The sequence below is a fragment of the Coccinella septempunctata genome, chromosome 8 (genome assembly GCF_907165205.1).
Source record: "Coccinella septempunctata chromosome 8, icCocSept1.1, whole genome shotgun sequence".
Lineage (NCBI taxonomy): Eukaryota > Metazoa > Arthropoda > Insecta > Coleoptera > Coccinellidae > Coccinella > Coccinella septempunctata.
In genome coordinates this window covers 18,595,968-18,617,246 of record NC_058196.1, presented here as the reverse complement: position 1 = coordinate 18,617,246, position 21,279 = coordinate 18,595,968, and the positions used below count along the sequence as shown (strand labels likewise).

General features: G+C 36.3%; 1 protein-coding gene across 1 annotated transcript in view; it reads left to right on the top strand.

Annotated features, from left to right (window-relative positions):
* Positions 1–4,970: 4,970 nt before the first annotated feature.
* Positions 4,971–21,279, top strand: part of LOC123319276 (protein artichoke) — a 99,238-nt gene continuing 82,929 nt past the window's right edge. Inside the window, exon 1 of the mRNA XM_044906148.1 lies at positions 4,971–5,035. The gene's annotated coding sequence lies outside the window, so the exon portion shown is untranslated. The remainder of the gene's footprint in view (positions 5,036–21,279) is intronic.

Below are 21,279 nucleotides of genomic sequence, written 5' to 3'. Positions count from 1 at the left end.
GATATTATTTAATATTCCTGAAAATATCAAATATCGCTGCCTGTATCCTGTATGTCAAATTATTCGCAGGACATCGTAAATTGGCGTCCCCGTTTCATTCGTCCACCGTTTTCATCAAACGGGGTTTTTACAGAGAAATTCGAATGACAAAATGCGACCCCTTTTATCTTTCATCAGCGATGCCATCCACAGACTAAATTGAAGGTGTTAAATACCTACACGTTCAATCTAATAACAACATCCTGTGACAGACAACAGCGCGTAGTTCCACGGAATAATAAATGCACCAGGACCTCGAACCTATTTGTATTCATAGTGTTCCAAAATTCACCTCGTATCATGCTAATATTATTTTCTGGTTAGTCGAAATTTATGCTCAGGTTCTTGCGGCGGAACTTGTATTTTATGTCGGCCATAAATTCCCCCGAGCAAAATTGTCTACACATATCGTCGCTTAATATTGTCTTGAATGAGCCACGAAGTTGCTTTTCGCACTCCGAATTGGTTATAATTCGGGAAGCGCCAATAAATTCGTTCATCGCTGAGGAATTGATCTCGAAACTTCCGAAATTGAGGTGAATTTATGATCCAGGCATGTTTTATAGGCAACAATTGCTAGAATTTCAGTTTACTTGTGGAAAAGGTATGCATGTACAATCTAGCAGAGAAATGTTGCATCGTAAAATCAAATCGAAATTTTAACGTTACTATGCAAGTATTTTTCGGGTAAACTGATTATTCAAGATGTTTCAATCAAAAAATTTTAACTCTATGCGCTGAGCACCCAAAAAATAATTTTTCAAATATAAAGTATATAAAGTGACACTTTTTAGAACTGATTGAGGTTATGAAACGTCTTGAGGTGCCCAGATTACTCTGACGAGACGTGGGCACACGTCATAATGCGCATGATTGAAAAATCTAACTTAGGATTTTGCGCGAAAACGTTCAAATTGTTCTTACGTGACGTGGGAATGCACGTCAGATTAATTTGAACGCTTTTGCGCAAAATCCTATGTTTGATTTTCGAATTATGTGCATTATAGCGTGGGTTCACGCCACGCAATATTAACTTGTAGGCACCTTTACTTTGTGTTACTAGAGGCACAGAGTAAAATATTAGGCAACTGGGTATGAAAAATATCACTCATTTAACTGTTAACTGCAAGTCGGATTTCTGAGATGCAAGTCGGAATTCTGAGTTGCAAGTCGGAATTCTGAGATGCAAGTCGGAATTCTGAGATGCAAGTCGGAATTCTGAGATGCTAGTCGGAATTCCCACTTGTGAGCCGGAATTCTGAGATACAAGTCGATACAGGTCAGAATTCTGACATGTTAGGCCCGTTTGCACCAATACCTCTTAAAACGAGTACTTAACTAATTGTCGTTTGAAGTTAATGGACCCTTAATTTTATTCCCAGTTGCTGTGGCTTAACAGAATCTTAAGTAAGGGGCCCTTAAGTTTTTATATCTAGTGATATTTCTGTTTTTCATTTTGGTGCAACTTCATCCTAGTCCAATATAGCTATTTCATTGGTTGGCCGGTTGCCGATGATCATTGTCATTTCATTAACCTAACTTTATTGTCATGTCAGTCAGTTTCAAGTTAATTATTATATTGTTATCAAAGAGTAACAAATTTTGTTGTTGAATTAGTATTATTATTGATAATGATAAGGATTGTCAAATAAACGGTACCTAAGTTTATTTAAGTACAACACTTTCTTTGTGAGGTTTTGTGTGAATTTGTTTTATTAATGATGAAGAGGAACATGAAAAAAATGTCCTTACTGTCCTTGTTAGTATGAATACGATGAATGATTGCCAAGCAAGTGGTGGTAATCTACAAAGGGCACTCAACTTCTCAACAGAAGAAAAGAGTTTGTTGCTAACTAAAGTATGATTTGTGACACAAAATTGAAAATTGAAAGACTGATGGCATAACAATAAAGGCAAAATAAAAGGCTTGACATTCAATAATGAATTCATTCAATTTTAAAAAACCATCAAAAATGGGAAGTTCTGCAGCCAGTTCAACAAATTATACTAGGTTAGAATCCCGCTCTCAAATATTTAAGTGGTCATTACAGGAGCGCTTAAATTCAAGGTTAGCTTTAGCCATTTAAATGTCACTTAACAGTTGGTGCAACGTTATTTAAGTTAAGAGTTCATTTTAAGGGACACTTAACACTAAGTGTGTTTGGTGCAAACGGGTCTAAGCAGAAATCTGACATGTAAGTCGGAAATCTATTTTTCTCTTGGCTTGCACCAGAGCAGAGCTGCGACAAAGTATCGTGCTCAGTTCTTAGATTCTTTTTGAAGATGAGCCGATGCTGATCATAGGGTCCGTCAATTCCAAGCGTTTTCCATCGGAGAAGAAGCTGTGTTGCTCTGACGAGGTTAAATGGGACCGAAGCCATGGCAGGCATCTGCTCTTCTTCGGTGGAACGTTCTCCATTTAGTTGTCCTGACGATGGCAAATTGGCTGGTTCAACCTATGTTCAAAAGTGCGGGTACTGTCTGTTAATAATGTTCCGATTTCTTTCATTGTATGAAGGTTCAATGCTTTTTTTGAATTACGTAAAATTCTTTTTGCACTGAATTTTCTTATTTTTTCTACATGTGATTACTTCATTGCGTATTTTCTTTTGAGTATTTCCATTTTCGAATAAATGAATAATCAAAAAATTAAAAAATCTCAGGCGCTATCTAAAATAGAGGGTACATTTTTTTCAAAATATTCTGTACAACAACGGAATATATGACAATTCACACTTCGATGTGGGTATCATGATATCTAATCTTCTGTTTTGGCTACTTTAAAAGATCGTATCTGGTATGTGCCACATCTATAATCCATACTCTGGGAAAGTCAATTTTCTGTTTTTGTCATACCACCAACAAACGTGCTACAGATACTTTTAATGAGTTCAGTGACCATGGACAGTGTTCTCGTTTCTTTTTATTCTTCGAAATACGAGAAATAATCAAGTTGATTTTGAAATAATGAGCGATCCGTGAGACTAATGTTTGACCGATATGTTTCACGAAATTCATTCTGGGAGGATTCTGTATTTCCTGAAACTTTTTAGGGTTTTCACTCTCAATCTCTGGAAGAAAATCAAATAAAAAATTGAAATGAACGAATTGCTCCTGCGTAAATTCTTGCACTAATCAACTAGAAAAAATTGTTTCTTGACAATGAACTGAAAGAAGAACTTTGAAATTATAATTATATATAGTAACGTTTCGGAATCTATATCAGGCTCCTTCATCGGAAGAAAATCAATTGAAGGAAATCATCTGAAACGTATCGGTGGTTCGTCAATGGGTTTCAAATAGGTCATAGTCAGTCGTAGCGTTATGAAGCGCCAGGTGTTTAAAAACTCTGCGATGGCTCGGAACCAATATATATACGCCTCGGTTTTATGAGCCTTTCGTACAGTCTTCAGTGGAATGTATATGGCACATACCATACGCGACGTCCATATCGTTCCATTCACGACCTCACACCGCCTTGTATTTTGGACGTCAATCGTCTATAAAAATCGACGCGTCGACCAGATGTACACTATCGTGAAACGTCTCTGTCAAAACCGCTGCGTCGACAATTCGAGTGACCCCTAAATTGCTCATTTCTAGATAAGAAGTGGAAATATATTTCCTTTCATTGTACATTGATGCCAACAATCTTCACTTTTGGCAGGATTTTTCCTGTTACTTAGATTTGTGCATCATTTTAATACACTTCTGAGGACAAAAACAATCATGTATCTCGTAAAAACCCATTTTGAAGTGTTGAGTATGAAGGTGATGAAAAAGTTTATAAAACACTTCCGTTGTTGGAACGATTTTAAAGCTCCATAGTCAAATGGTAAAGCATCGATCAAAATATAGAAGTCACAAAATGGAAAATAAAGATCAAAATTACCAGCGGTCAAGAAGGACTCAATATAAAATGACAAACACAAACATAACAAAACAAAACAAAACTGACGTTTGTCTGACGGAATCCTCTTCTTTCAATCGAGGATGACGATACAGTGGCGTCCTTGAGGAGCATCAATATAAAATTTTATATGTGTATTTCACATTCTTTGTTAACATAACATTCAGTGTTCTGTATTCTGTGTCCTTGATATGTTTAAAGATTCCTACCTCCTCTATAATTTCCTGTTTGTAGCCGAATTCGCACTGATGAATTAGTTTCGTGTTGTCTTTTATGCCAAACCTATGTTCTTCTTCCCTCAATTGACAACCGAAGATAAAACCATTGTTTGGGTTTTTGGATCTGGTTGTCCTCGTTCGAATAGATCTACCACTTCTTCCCACATAAAGCGCTTTCTTTTTGGTGCTTCATGCACCGGTACAGCTCCGAGCTTCTCGCCCCTGAGCTGTTCCCAAATAAAACGGTTACTACTAGACTACATTGCAGTCTTGTTCGTCGCACTCCAATTTGTAGACGCCAGTTTGTCTAGGTTGTCGATACGGCTCTTATTCTTCATTATAAATTGACTCAAGATGAGCTGAAAGTCACTTTGGATTTTTCAATCTGTCTGATAACGTTGGCAATCACTGAATGCTATGTTAACAAAACATGTGAAAGACACATAAAATTTATATTGATGCTCCTCGAGAAATCCACTGTAAGAAATTCAACCTGAGTCAGCTTTGATTGAAAAAACAGGAATCCATCAGCACGAACGTCAGTTTTGTTTTGTTTGTGTTTTTGTCCGCCATTTTATATTGTTTTACTTCATATTATTGCTCTTTATTTTTCACTTTGTGACTTCTGTATTTTAATCGATGTCTTACCATATGACTATTAAGCCTCAAAATCGTAAGTTTCAGTGATCAATTAACTGAACTCTATAAATATATTCTTCACCTTTCTTCAAAATTTTCAAATTTTTTTACACCTATTATAAATGCTATTGAATAGTCATAGTTTTAATGCAATACTTATTTTCAGGTGGAACACTCAACTATGAAGCCGAATTCAGTACGGAACAAGAGAAATATCAATGATGTTAAGGTAAACATGAAAATTTATCATAGTTATAATAAGCTCGATATTGAAATATCTATTGCAATATTCGTTGACGAGTCAGCTTCTGAATGTTTATCAACAAATTTTCCCAGCAAATGAATCAAATATGGATTAAATCATATTAACGTAGATATTTATCTGAATCTATGTATGTATTTTCAGAATACTATTCTACTTTGCGCTTTTGTATAGCACAGTTACGAATGAATTAAATCCATCGGTCTTTTCCTATTCTATTTGTAGGTTACATTGATTTTCAGATGATGATCGTTATAGAGTAATCAATACTACAACTTCAGCTTCCACCAACTCCACACATTCCTCAAATATCCCAAGGAATGAAATCAATGTGAATTATTCAAAATGTCACATATCGAATATTCTTCCAATGAACTTCTCATATTGTTCAATCTGCAGCATAAATATAAACATTCTGATACGAACATTTTTTTGCAGTCAAGAATTTCCTATTTGAATTCAAAATATAGTCGACGGAAAAGTATTGTAAACAACTAGTATATTAATTTAGCGGTTAATGATCGCGAGCATTAACGCTGTTCTCAATGAACTAACTTGAAACAGATCATACAATTTTCACAAAATGAGTTTTTAAGCCACGACACGTGTTTCGCTATGACAATAGCATCTTCAGGTGGGTGAAGGTAAACTGAAGTACTTAATGAGAATTAATTCAGATGCACACCACCTGCTTATATGAATATGAACAAGTGTTATTAACTGAATTGAACTAGCCTATTTGCCATCGTCAGGGCCATTAAATGGAGAACGTTCCACCGAATCTAGAGGGGATTGAATCGGATCTCGTTTCATACTGGGTGGCACTCTGTACTACTCGATAGTACTCTGTACCGTCTGCCAGTATTGAATAAGTGTGCATCAATTCCAAACATTTTCCCATCGAAGAAGAAGCTGTGTTGCTCTGACGAGGTTAAATGGGACCGAAGCCATGGCAGGCATCTGCTTTTCTTCGGTGGAACGTTCTCCATTTAGTGGCTCTGACGATGGCAAATAGGCTAGTTCAATTCAGTTAATAACACTTGTTCATATTCATATCAGCAGGTGGTGTGCATCTGAATTAATTCTCATTAAGTACTTCAGTTTACCTTCACCCACTTGAAGATGCTATTGTCATAGCGAAACACGTGTCGTGGCTTAAAAACTCATTTTGTGAAAATTGAATGATCTTTTTCAAGTTAGTTCATTGAGAACAGCGTTAATGCTCGAGATGATTAACCACATTTCGGAAAATTACATTAAACATGAATTTGTCCGATTCCTATTCTCTTGTGACAAGTTCAAGTTGCAAAGTGAAAATTGAATCTTCAAATGAATTATGCAGTTTTTTATGGCAATAACTAAGCTTCTGAAAGGGATATAAAAAATATAGATTTTGGAGCTTGAAAGAAAAATCACGATATTAGTATTGCACTGAAAAAATTGATATTTCATGAGCCGTTTGAAGGCGCTTCCCGTAGTAAACAAACCCATAAAATTTGATCGGACCTTGCATTCCAGAGTTATGGCCAATTTTTATGAATCATCCTGTATCTCTGACACTTATGATCTTAGGATACAGAACAAACAACTTATCCGAAAGGTCTGGATGACCTGCATTCATCATTTGGCTATGACCAGCGACTCCTGAAACTCCCTGTATATGTAAAATTTCCAAGTCTTCGTTGACATTATTCTTTGTATTCAACAGATGCTCAGCAAACATACAAAATACTTTAGGTAAATACATAAAGAATCATGAAAATCCAACGAATAAGGGGGATAGATAAGGAGTTTATAAACTAACTTGTAGTGATTGTTCATCTTTTTACTTTTTATATAGGTCAAACTGGTAAAAAACTTCATTTTCATCAAAAAAACTGAAAATTAAACGTTTTCTGAGCATCTTCTGTTGAATGCAAAGCACAACTTCAACGAAGTCTTCGAAATTTCACATATAGAAACTAGAACTCAAAAACTGAATGTTTTCGGAAGTTTTAAAATCAATACATGTAAGTTATCGCCAGATTTACCCATCGCCTGGATTTACATCAATACCTCCTCATTACAGAATTAATTTTGAATATTTGTCTTCAACTATACCTTTTCAAGTTCAAATTGGCGCTAATCAGAATCAAAATGACAAAAAAATTGGTAAAATCAATTTCAAACTGATATTTCAGAAGCAAATTAATAATAATCAATTTCAATTTGGCATTAGTCAATTGCTTATTGACAATTCGTATTTCCTCTCAGAAGATAGCTATTGACATGAATCAACCAAGAAAATGTTAAGATAAGATCAGGCTTCAAAAACTTATTTGAAGACCCATCATTACGTTCCTAATTACTTCCACAAGATGTTCAGAAATTTAGAGGAAATTGAAACAGTTCTACCCTGTATACCATCAAATTCAATTAAAATTCCTGCAGCCTGGACATCAGGAGATAAACTAGAGATGAGATAGGATACAAATTGACAAGAAAATGATCAAAATCGATGCACACCTTTGAAAGTTATCTCAAAATCAATTCGGTGAACATTTTGTTCGTCCGATTTTTTTGTCCAGGAGAGTATTTGGTTTCAGTACCAAATATTTCAGTTTACCTTCACCCAACTGAAGATGCTATTGTGATAGCGAAACACGTGTCGTGATTTAACTCATTTTGATAAAATCGTATAATCTGTTTCAAGTTCAGACATCCAAATAAACGCTACTATACGTTTGAAGTATATCCCAGTACGTCTGAGCTGGTCGATATCTACGAAACATTTCATCCTAAGTGCACTTCAATAACGACAACACAAGCATTCTTACATTTGACCCCTCTCCACCTCCCAGGGGATCTGTGCTTTCTGGACCTGGAACTAATAACAAAGGTATGTTTCCATCGAACATGAAGGTTTTTCTCGGAAACATTTCCCTGTAGAATAACCCAAAATTGGGTTTTTGTTATCTTTATGATTCATCATATTTCAAGGAATACGGTTCAGAAAAATCTTTTCATCGTGAGGGACGTTTTGTGAATTCCGCAGAAAGGTTCTCGTCTGTAGACAGATTGCGAGACTTGTTGGACAATCAAGTAATCCATAGAAAATATTGTACCGCAAAATTGGCCGTCTTCCGGAATTTTCAAAATATATATCATTGAAATTCTTATGAACCAATTATTGGAAAACATAATTTTTTTTTATTTAAAATATTGTATTTCGTCTGTATTCAGTTACGAAAATTCCGATTTCATTCACAAACAATCATTTTACGGCACTTTCACAATCCGGCAACGACCTTTCTTGTCGAACTGACAAAAATTACTAGGTATACCTTTTCAAGTTCAAATTGGCGCTAATCAAAATCAAAATGAAATTAGTCAAAATCAAATTGGCAACATCAATTTCAAACTGGCATTAATCAGAAGCAAATACACAGTAAATAACGTAAATAAATCTTTGGATATGAGCGATAAATCTTGCACAACTAACAACAATTGTTATGAACGATATTCTCTAATCTCTGCAAATTCTGGATTTTACCATTACGTTCATTCATAAAACAGAGAAGAAATATAATCACAATCGTGCGTTCTTTCAATGATTTATCATAAAAAGAGACGTCCTCAAACTCTTATTGTGTTTCAGAACGAAAAAGACAGAGAAGAAGAGCTGGGAATATATTTATTGTCAATTTGACATTGATAAATGCCAGTTTGAACTTGATTATCGCCAATTTGCTTCTGATTAATGCCAATTTGAAATTGATGTTGACAATTTGATTTTGACTAATGTCATTTTGATTAAATTCACCCTCAGTTATTACTTAGATGTAGATCGTCGCCTTGGATGTGAAAGGGTCTAATCCACAATTTTTAGTTAGAACTGTAAACAACTTCACAAAAGCTCATATTTTAGAGTAGTGAAGACATTCAATCGATTTGTAGCTTATTCTAGCAAAATTGCTGAAAGATCTAAGCAACAATTTTTTTTTAGTGATTACAACCTAGCGGCTTGGATCGTTTCACTACTGTTTTCTACAGGGCTGATTTGAAATATTCAATAGAAGTTAACATTAATGACCCACAAGCTGACACTTGAATTCCATATTACGCAACCAGTCGTGAGCTAGGCGTAAATTATTTTCTAGAGCGAAAAAAGTTCGAATGCCTTTTACTCGAAATTTATATTGAGTGGATCAGACCTATTCACGTTCAAGGCGACGAGATATTTGTATGATGTCTATGTGCAGTTTTTCTTCGTGTAATTGTAGTAAACTGTTCACGCTCCTTGTACATCGTAGCTCGTCGTTTGTCATTCTAGCAGTCCAGGGGATTTTCAGTATACTGTAGTGCGTTCAGATCTCTAACACTTACAGCGGGTTTCATAAAACTTCGATTGTCCGATCAACGATTTGACAGTCACTCGATTTCTGAAACAAAAACACTGAAACCTTTTCATTTTTGCATATATTGAGGAAGTAGCAATTGAGAATAACTGAATGGACATATAAACATCATGATTCGATGCGAAAATGATATTCTGAATGATCACAATTGAATTATCGATTGAAAACGAATTGACGTCTAATCGTCGATCAAGTGTTGTTTCCCCGATCAAGCTTTATGAAACCGGGGGTTAGAGTTTGTTTACTTCATTCATTTTCAAGGTCCACCCTTGTACCAATTCCGCCCACACGTAACATTTCACAAACCACGTCTCCAGGTATTTGAATTTTTCTACCTTTTCAATTAGTGTATCGACATACCCTACACCCTCGAAGGCACCAGGATTTCTTGTTATTGCCATGCATTGGCGTGGTCTTCCTCACGTTTATGATTATGTCCATCATCCTTGGATCCAGATTTCCCAAAATACATTATGTTCATTGATCGATTGATCTATCTTCTCCACAATACCAACCAGTTGTTAGTCGTAACAGCTTCAAGCTATCAGCAATCCAGAATGTTGTAAAGTATTGTATTGTATCGTCGGTGTACCGAACGTTGTTGATTCTATATTAATTTTTTAATAATGTGTGTCCGGATTTGAGGGTTAAATATGTATTATTGTCCTTTTTATGTCTGAAATCTCAAAGCAATTTTTCGTAGTGATGCTGAATTACCTAATTATTCATAAATATTCGGTACCTACTCATATCCCGTACAATGTTTTGTTACTAAAAATTGAGTAATCTCGTTCTGGTACGAATGTGTAGGTATAGGAATGGGAATATCTCCAGTTTGTTACCCGTTTGAAAATTCGAATGGGGAAAAGGGAGAAAAGGATCTGAAATATGTTATGATTGAATTACTGGGCAGCTAAATATGTGGTTGCGAGAAAACAATGTACCTACTCATCCATACCATATGTATTCATCAAATATTTCAGAGAAGTGTAGGAGAAGGCATCCGGATGGTTACATCAAATGAGCATTGAACAAAATCTCATTAGGAACACAAAATACTGAAGAAGAATTCAGTATATCCAATGAAAAGGATGAACTTTTGGGACGAACTTTTCCAATATGCAGGGTGTCCCACGAGATTTTGGCCAGTATACAGGGTGTTTCATGAGTCGTTGGCCATAGCGTAATGGTGAATGCAGGTCATCCAGGCCTTTCAGAAAACTTGCTTGTTTTGTATCCTAAGGCTATCAGTTTCGGAGATACGGGGTGATTCATAGTATTGGCCTAATCTGCGATAGCCATAATTGTGGACTGCAAGATCTCATTTCGATAGAATTTCATGGGTTTGTTCACTTCAGAATGCTCTTTCAAACGGCTCATGAAATGTCAATATTTTCAGGATAGTACTTTTATTCTGAGAAATTCAATTTTCATTTTGCATGGCACACTTGTCACAAGGGAATAGGAACCGGACGAATTCATATTTTATATCATTGTTTCGAAATGTAGTCCTGTTTTTATTCCTCCGGTGATAATTTTTATTGTCCTTTGCCGCTATTCTGAATTATTTCAAATTCTGTTCAATTCTTCATTCCAAACCCTCAGCAGTGTTCGTAAATAAGTATTTAATTTAGATACAAATGATGAAAAACGTCTTGGAAAATGTAATCCGTAATTTTATTTGCTTTATAACAAACATAAGTATTAAAATTTATGGATAGGAAATAGGGAACCTATGGCATGGTCCCCAAGGCCTTCTGATCTAACGATTATTTTCTGTGGGGTTTTTTGGAAGAGAAAGTATATTCAACTGAAATAACTTCACTGTAGCATTTGAGATAGAGGATAGGAGAAGCCTTCGCAGAAGTTGAACAAAATCCCGATATGATAAGGACAATGAATAATATGATTTTTGGAGCTAGTAAATGTGTCGAGATGGAACAACTCCATTTCGAACATCTCATTTTCATTGTTGTTTTATGAAAGGGAATAAATAGGTGGAGGTTTTTTCGGAAAAATAAATTTTGATACTTATGTGTGTAATTCAATTCAAAATGGCGCCGCGAGGTGAAGTTGACTTTGAATTATCATGTAGGAAATGTTCGAAGGAAGTAAAATTGTCGCTCAAATGTGGAAAATGTTCTTCGAGATATCATCCTAGCTGTATAATAAAGATAATAGGAATTTACGTGAACTCAGAGGGTGCCGTGATATGATGTGATAACATAACAAGGAAACTCCAGGAGAAGGATGATGAAGTACAGAATCTCAAGGTGAGATTGTCTACTTTGAACGAATCCATATATGAAAAATCTATTATGCAAGAAGAAAGTCTTGACAAAGGGTTCGATACATACCCTAAAATCAACAATGACGAAGTTGAAATACAGAAACCTGACAATATTGATTTTCTAAATCAAAAAGTTGGTTATTTAGAGTTGTTGCTGAAAGAAAAAGACACTATTATAGCGGATAAGTGTACAATCATTGACGACAAAAATGAAATAATCAAATTGATGGTTGCTGAAAGTGACCGGCGGCCAATTGCGAATTGTCAGAAGAAAAATGATGGTAACCACACCCTAACAAGAATAGGACCGAAAAATGGAAATATCGACGAAAACATTGATAAGCCATTGGAAGTTTCTGAGGGAATTGTCAAATGTCATGTAGTTGACAATGTTAGTTGCAATAAATCCGCTGATGCCTGTGTAGTTGAGACGGCGTTGATAAGTGATTGGAAACAGGTGAAACATAGAAATAAACCGGTTGTTAGACCCCAAGACGAGCAAGGTGGCAACACCGAAAATTCAAGCAAGTCAGTAAAACATATTAGTTCTGATACTTTGACGGAAGCTAGGATTAGTGCGAATGAAAATGTCAAAATGTTACAAAATAAACAGGTCAATAAACATAATAGGAGAAAACAATGGATTGTCACTGGCGCTGGAAAGAACAATCCGGTCAAGGCACTTGGAAAGAAAATATCTCTCTTTGTTTCTAGGATAACAGTTGACACAACAGATGAACAATTTACGGATATGGTTCGGTCAGTTTTCCCTGAAGCAGAATGTGAGCGGCTAGTTTCTAGAAATCCCGACAAATATAATTCATTCAAAGTTTTTATTAATGAGAAAGATTTCGACGTGGCCAAAAATGGCAGTATCTGGCCTGAGGGTGCTCTTGTGTCAAGGTTTTTTCGGAAGCCACAATCGAAAAAGCTGAAAGAAATTTGAATACGTGTCAAGTAAATGAGTCTCATAATTTGTGTGAGTTTGCTCTGCTACATTGTAATGTCCAGGGGTTACGGGGTAAAGCAGATGTGGTCGAGGCTTTTCTTTGTGATCAACCACGAAATTATAATATATTTTGCATTACTGAGCATTGGCTCACGGATGAGGAAACTCCAAAAATCTTGTTTGGTGAATGGGCAGTGGGTTCAACATTCAACAGAACTCGTTCAGCTCGTGGGGGATCGATGATTGTGGTACGGAATATAGATTTTATACCATTGAATGAGATCAATAGCTTATCGCTCGAAATTCATTGTGAAGTATCCGCCCTCAAATTGGTAGATTTGAATTTGACTATTGTCTGCGTTTACTCATCACCTTTTAGAAGTTTTAATCTGTTTGTTGATTGCTTAGAGACAATTTTAAATAAGATCAATGTTAATGATAATGTTGTGTTTTGTGGCGATTTTAATGTAAAATTTGAGATTGTTTCTGATGTTGATCAGGTTATGGATGGGGAGGCGGGGACCCTGTGCGACCTGTTTAATTCATTTGGTTTTCAACAGAAAATATTTGAGCCCACCAGAGGAAAGAACTGTCTTGACAACATTTTTTTAAATTTTGACTCCGGATATGATGCTGGGGTTGTTGGGACAGAGTTCTCTGATCATAATGCGCAGCGTGTGTCACTGAGTGTGTGCGATCGGCGACCAGGTTATTCTGAGAGAAGGGCGAGACCGCTGACTCAGATGGGTTTTAATATGATGCATAATGGGTTGGAAGCCGTTGATTGGGTTAGTCTTTTGGACAATATTAATGACGGTAATGAAGCTTTTAACGTTTTTCATCAACGTTTTATGGACATCTTCAAGTCATCCTTCCCAGAAAAAAAAATTCGTGTTAAAAAGGATACAATTTGTGGTTCATGGTTCACAGAAGAGTTACGACAAATGCGCACTAGGCTGCATTTGATCAATGATATGCTGGCTCGGTATCAGACTGAGAATTTGAGGGTGATCAGAAGACAGCTGAGGTTCATATACAGAAAGGAAATCCAAAAAGCCAAGCAGTTGTATTATGATAATCTGGTAAAAAATTCAGCCAACAAGGCAAAAACAGTTTGGAAGATTGTGAATAATTTAAGAAAAGGTAAGAGACAAGATATTCCAAGTACATTGGGCGCTGAAAAATTCAGTTTTCATTTCGAAAAGGCCATAAACTCGGTTTTGAAAAACATACCAGATGTTGGATATAATTCCGCTGATACCTTTAGAATAGACTGTCCATCTGGTCTAACATTCACTTTCAAGGAGGTTTCCTATAATATGGTAAGAGATGTCATTATGAATATGAAGGACAGCCGTTCAAGAGATTACTATGGTCTCTCTGTGGCATTAGTAAAAAAAAATATAAATACCATCTTGTATCCTCTAACGAAATTAATTAACAAATGTCTCACTCAAGGTGTCTTTCCGGATAGCCTTAAGTTTTCTAGGGTCGTTCCTGTTCATAAGAAGGGTGACATGGATGACATGGATAACTACCGACCTATATCCCTGGTGCCAGTCTTTTCGAAGATTCTGGAGAGGTTGATCTGCAATCAGCTTGTGGAATATTTCGAGAGCAATAATTTATTTTCGGAAAGGCAATTTGGTTTCAGGAGAGGTCGCAATACTGGTGCTGCTGTTCTAGATTTGGTTGGGTCAATTCTGGAGTGCTTTGAGCTTGGTTTGCACTCAATGTCATTGTTTCTTGACCTTTCGAGAGCCTTTGACTGTGTCTCCCACGAGACACTGCTGGGTAAGCTTAAGAATTATGGGCTCGATGACTGTGCTATACAACTGATCCGTTCTTTTTTGACCGATCGTTGGCAGATGGTTTCTGTGGGCGAGTTGTGCTCTGGTTTAAGATCCTTGGTCATTGGAGTCCCGCAAGGTTCAGTTTTGGGACCAATATTATTTTTAATAATAAATATAATAAATAATAATAAATGACTTCCCAGAGTATGTAAAGGGTGCGCTGACCACTCTCTTTGCTGATGATACCACTGTCCTCGTTAAGTCTTCGGAGTTGGCAAGTCTGATTCGGGCATCGGGGGAGGCAGAGTTGAGGGCTTTTGAATGGTTTTCTGCGAACAGATTGTCCATAAACGAGTCCAAATCTCAGAGTTTGGTTTGCAGTTTGAGATCTGTGCCGGAGCGGAAGCTGGAGTGCGTTAGATTTCTGGGTGTTCTGTTGGATGATAGGCTAACATGGACTGCTCAGGCCACTGCCGTCGCTCGGGCGGTCAGCAAAAATGCCTTTGCCCTTCGAGCTCTGTCATCGACTTTGTCTGTTGAAGCTTTGCGGATGGTTTACTTTGCCTTGGTCGAGTCCCACTTGAGATACTGCGTCATTTTGTGGGGTAATTGCTCTTTGAGAGAAAGTATCTTCAGAATTCAGAGAAGAGCAATTCGGTTCATTACGGGCCTAGGGTATAGGGATTGTTGTAGAGACAAGTTTGTAGAATTGAGAGTCCTAACGTTCCCAGCATTGTTCATCCTCGAATCCTTGACCTATGCCCATAGTAATAGGCATTTATATACTCTTCAGTCAGACATTCATGACCATAACACTAGAAACAAGGGCCTTGTTAGGAAAAAATTTGTGAGGCTGGACAGGTCGCGCAGGGCTCCCGACTTTCTGTCCATTGATTTGTACAATAAGTTACCTTCTCACCTGAAATCACTGACGGAGGATAAATTCAAACGTGTCGTTAAGGAGAGACTACTTTCCACGCCTGTTTACTCTATTGAGGAGTTTTGTTCTTGCGTTTTCGGTATGTTTTGACTTATTTTAATGTGTAAATTATATACCTTGATTTTATATTGACGAGTGCAAACAAAAATGATTGTAGTCATGAATAAATTATTATTATTATTATGAAGCAAATACACTTACGGATTACATTTTCCAAGAGGGTTTACACTATTTGTGTCTAAATTCAATATGTGATTTCCAAAGAATTCATAGCTCGATTTTGTATACTTTTTAATCACTTTTTTACGAACACTCAGTAGGTGCAGAAGGTTTAAAATGAAAAAGAGTTGAACAGAATTTAAAATAATTCAAAATCTGGGCAAAAAACAATAAATATTATCACCAAAGGAATAGGAACAGTACCGTAAATCAAAAAAATTACACAAAAGATTAATTCGTCCGGTTTAGGAACCGGACAAATAGATTATCTTGTGACATGCAGGATGAAAATTGAATTCCTTAAAATAAATTAGGGGAGAGTTGGATAAAACCGGATAGCTAACGTTATATAACACATAACTCCCTAAACAAGCTATTGATAACTGCTATTTCTGCACAATAACTTCTCTGGTGTCTTCTCTATACATTGAATATCGAGCATTCCTTCATTGTTTGATGATTATGTAGAAAAAGTAATATTGGTGATAAAAGGTAAAGTATCCTGTTTTGCCCTCCTAGTCGGGTAAAATGGGATGGTGTATGAAATGTTTGAATAAAATGAAAATGATTATGAGAGTCAAATATATCTATTGAAATTGAAAATAGAACACCTCAGGAAACTCATACTTATAACAAAAAACAAATCAAGTCTTCAGCAACGACAAAAATCGCACGAGTACGGATCAACATCATGCTCAACCCCGGCACAAGCTTCGTGAGACCAAAGACGACAGTTCTGGCACATTACTGAACCGTCAGCACTCTTTGATTAAATTTAGAGTTCACTTTTGAACAATAAATGCAAGTTACATCGGGTTCCTCTTCATCTTCTTAACTACTACATTTTTTGTTTCTTCCTTTTTGTTAAATATTATATTCTTTACCTTCTCTTTATTCTTGTTCATTACTGCCGATTCGTTTCTCTCGCACATTATCCCATCCTTCTTTAGACTTGTTCAACAATTAAATTCAAAATCTTTGTTGAAACCAATAGATCTCTTGGTTGGGCAAAACGGGATAGTTTCCAGTTTTACCCGACTGCATGGTATCCCATTTTGCCCGACCGCGACTTCCAAAATATTATTCAGGATTTTTACGAGAAAACTTTTTTTTATATCTGGAAATATAACGAAATATAGTCAATTTTCAAATTTTCATATGAAATACTCATCGTTATTTATTTTCGTTATTCAAATTGAAAAATTCCCCATTAAGTACCGGCAAAACTAAATACCATAACACTAACTTCACGAGTTAGTGCAGCTTGTCACACGTTACAGATTCACAATTCAGTTGAATAATGAACTGCTATATTTGAAGATACCTTATCCACAGCGAGTTATACTACCAGTCGTCAAATAGCCTTGCTTGTTTTCGAATATTGCCCGATATCCCGTTCTACCGAACTATCCTGTTTTGTTCAACTCTCCTCTATGTAGATTTTCATGGTAATTTCTGTGAGGGATGTGAAAAATATATATTTTGGAGCTTGAAAGAAAAATCACGATATTCTAAGTACTGGCCTGAAAATATTCAAATTTCATGAACTGTTTGAAAAAGCTTTCTGAAGTGAACAAACCCATAAAATTCGATCGAAATCGGATTTTACATTTCAGAGTTATTCCTATCGCAAATTTAGGCCAATGTTCATGAATCACCCCGTATCTCCGAAACTAATGGCCTTAGGATGCAAAACAAGTAAGTTTTCTGAAAGGTCTAGATGACCTGCATTCACCATTAGGCTGTGGCCAACGACTCATTAAACACCCTGTATATCCAGCATATATAAATATTATATTTGAATATTATGATGAGCTGCTTGGCGCAGATAAGACCGGTTACATTTTCACATGCTGCATGCAATTTGTAGAAATTAATAAAAATAGCATATCTTCCGAATTTTTTGAGATCCGGAAATAGTCAATAGCGTAGACGAGAGCAAGGTCGGAGGGGGCATCGCTGAATTTTCAACAGTTGCACATTGGCTGTTCTGGTTGACTATAAATGAGGCGTTAGAAGATTTAGAATTGTTAACTTCTTACTTTGATTTTATTTCGGGAAACAAAGATTTCACAATAGATTGTGATGTCAAAAAATCAATAAAGATGAAATTTTTCTTGAATAGAAAACGTTTATACAGAGTGGTTGTCCAAACAACATTCCTACTTGTTTCTAGAGTTATTCTATTCATAAAAATCAATTCTCTATTTTTTAGGGCATAAAGTTGTCCTACTTAAAGTGCTGAGAAATAAGGTTTTGTTACTATTTTGGGCGTATTCATAACTTTTCATCATTTTGGTATTAACTCAAGGGATACTGAGAAGTTTATATTTCTGAACGATAAAGGCCGGCACTTAGTCTTGGTGCCTTAAAACCGATTTTCTCCGTTTATATGGAAACACATTTCAGATTTGTTCTGTTTAACTGAATAAATGATATATGATCAAAATAATTCTATTTCTACGTTTCCTTTCAACACAAAACCTAGTGCATATAAAGCCTTTGAAGTACACCACAATCAGATAAAGCATGAATATAACTTAGGAATTCAATTTCTTCATCATAAACTCCAGAAACGCCGTAAATGGTCTATATAGAAGAAGATCTGCGGAAATATATATGAAATGGTGTATGGAAACCCTAAGCACGTCCACTCGTTTTATCAGCAACAGGGCTCCTGAATTCGGCCATTTTGCACGTACCTATCAATAGATTTGCTGGAAGCAACGGTCTGAAGTTTCTCTTATAACATTCTCACATACTATCAATGTGGAAATAATTCCTCAGCTCCTTCCACGGGAAATAGTTCTTCCGTTGTTATATATGTTAGGAATTTTGGTATATGATTTTCCATCTGTGTCGTATAAGAAGAAAAAACCTCATTTTCATGAAAATATTTTCTGTTCTGTTTCTGTATGCGGAAGATGAAAAATGTCATTGCAAAACAGAACAAAATGAAGTAGCTGTTTGTAGAAAACTACAAAAGAAGGAAATGCTTATCTTCACCTTTCGGCATAATTAATAAAAAATTCAGACAAATTGTGCCTATGTTATGCGTTATGATAATAGGAAGAAAATGCAGCACATTTTTGTGAAGAAAATTCAGCTCATTATAGACTCAAATATAACTTTCTTTTGCTAGATTAAATGAACTCATAGCGTATCAAATGTAATAGTGTCTCTATGAGAATACAAGAAATTATTTATTGACCTACAGTTCGACATCCACAGCACTTCGTTTTTGATAACTCTCTATTTCACTGAACGTTCAATATCAGCTGTAAAAAATAATAAAGATATTAAATACATATTCACCTATTAGAATAATGGAGTCAATAGCATTTGTCACAATCCTCCATAATTTTTTACGTCTTGCAGTACCTCAACGGTAGTTGAAACTGGAGCTAACGAACTGAGACAATTTGAAAAACTGTGAGAGAGCTAATGTGAATCGCATGTGGGACATCTTCACATGTAATTACAACAAAATATTCCAATATGATTTCCCTCTCGAAAAAGTGAAAAAAGACCTCTTCTGCAGTCACATCTGGAATTTCTCAAATCTAAACCAGAAATACAAGATCTGAAGAAGCGATTAGATATTCTCTTCCTAATATTTAGAAGAAATAAAGCTTTACTTGGAGAATACAAGAGAGTTAAACAAGAATATGATAGAATGCTCAAAGACTCAAAGATGGCCTACTACGAGGATAAGATCCGAACCTCCCGTAACAAGTCAAAAACCACCTGGCACCTGCTCAATACACTTACAGGCAAAAGTTCCAACAGAGAAGCAGTTTTACCATCCTCAGACTATCAGACCATTGCCGACAACTTTAATCACCATTTTGCAGTCACTGCTCCGAATCCAACAAGAGAAAAACTTTCACTGAAAACGTAAAGGATAGACAATAGCTTTTACATGTTTGATGTAACTAGCCAAGAAGTTATCAGTACTGTTAAACAGATGAAAAATTCATCGTCATGTGGTCATGATAATATACCTGCTCACATCGTCAAGAAGTCCATCCATCTAATAGCTGAGCCTCTCACCTACATAATGAATCAGGCTTTCATTGAAGGCATTTTCCCAGATGACCTTAAGCTGGCAATTATCAGACCCTGCTATAAGAAAGGACCCTCTACTGCAATGGAGAACTATCGCCCCATCAGCATTCTAACAACTTTTGCGAAACGCTTTGAGAAAATATTATCTAACAGATTGCTGTCCTTTTTCAGAAAATTTGGAATCTTCACCAATCACCAGCATGGTTTCAGGAAGAATAGGAATACAGAGACTGCAATCTTCCAGCTAACAAGTAAACTCGTCGAGGCCGTGGATAATGGATATGTACCTGTAGGGCTCTTCTTGGACCTTTCGAAGGCCATTGATTCTCTCAACCACAAACAACTTTCAGAAGCTTGAACACTGCGGGATTCGAGACAAGCAATTGAACCTCATCAGAAGCTATCTAGAAGGGCGTAGGCAGAAAGTTGTGATCTCGACCAAACGAGAAGTATTTACGTCAGGCGAGGAACTGATCGAGCTAGGAGTTATACAGGGCAGCATACTGGGCAAACTGCTCTTTCTCGTTTACATCAATGACCTACCATCTGATCTTGAGGGAAATCCACAACTTCGTGATGTAGTGGTGGATATGACTATTTACGCTGATGATACCAACATTATTGCACTGGACAAAAAGATTGAGGAAACATTTAGAAAAGCTGAGACGACTCTGGTCGGTGTCAAGAGTTGGTGCTTTAATAATATGCTCCACTTAAAAGTTGATAAGACAGAGTGTGCTGTGTTCCATAGTGATCGTTCTGGCATTGTGCCTCCCGAAACTGTTGAAATGCAAGGTGTTATGGTGCCATGCCTGAGCACTGTCAAGTTTCTGGGTATTCCGCTAGACTCCAATTTGAAATGGCATGATCACATCTACGGTCTGCCAGAAATTGAGAAAAAGTATTTACACCTTCACTGTACTTAGACAATTTGTTGACAAGAGTCTGTTGATGATTTTGTATTTTTCCAGTTTTCAATCTGCGATTACATACGGTATGGTGACTTGGGGCAACAGTAATCAGTTGTTTAAGGTCCTCAGGATACAGAAGTTGGCCATTAGGGTCATCAACAAAATGAAATACCGTGAAACTTGTAGGGGAGTGTTCAGAAGGGATAACTTGTTGACTGTAGTCGGGTTATACATACATAGATGTATATTATTTATCAGAAAATATCCTGAATTCTTTGCAGAATTTTTAAATGTTAACAACACTAGACGTAAGGGACCCTACTTGTATCCTAAGCATTCCCTCAGTTTAGCTCAGAACAATAGTAAATATATGTGTATGAAGTTATATAGGTAACTCACTTCCAGAGAGTCTGAGAACTATTAAAGAACTCAATGCCTATAAGAAGAAAGTATACCAGTTCCTAGTTAGCATCGAACCTTATTCACTAGATGAATTTTTTATAGGTTGTAGGAACTTTAAATAGCTTACATCTATCTGATATCTGATATCTATCTGATTTGACCTCATTTCTAATTTATTATTTGTAATAACCTTTGAAATGCATATGGTGCATATGATATTATGACTTTAGCCTTGCGGCTTT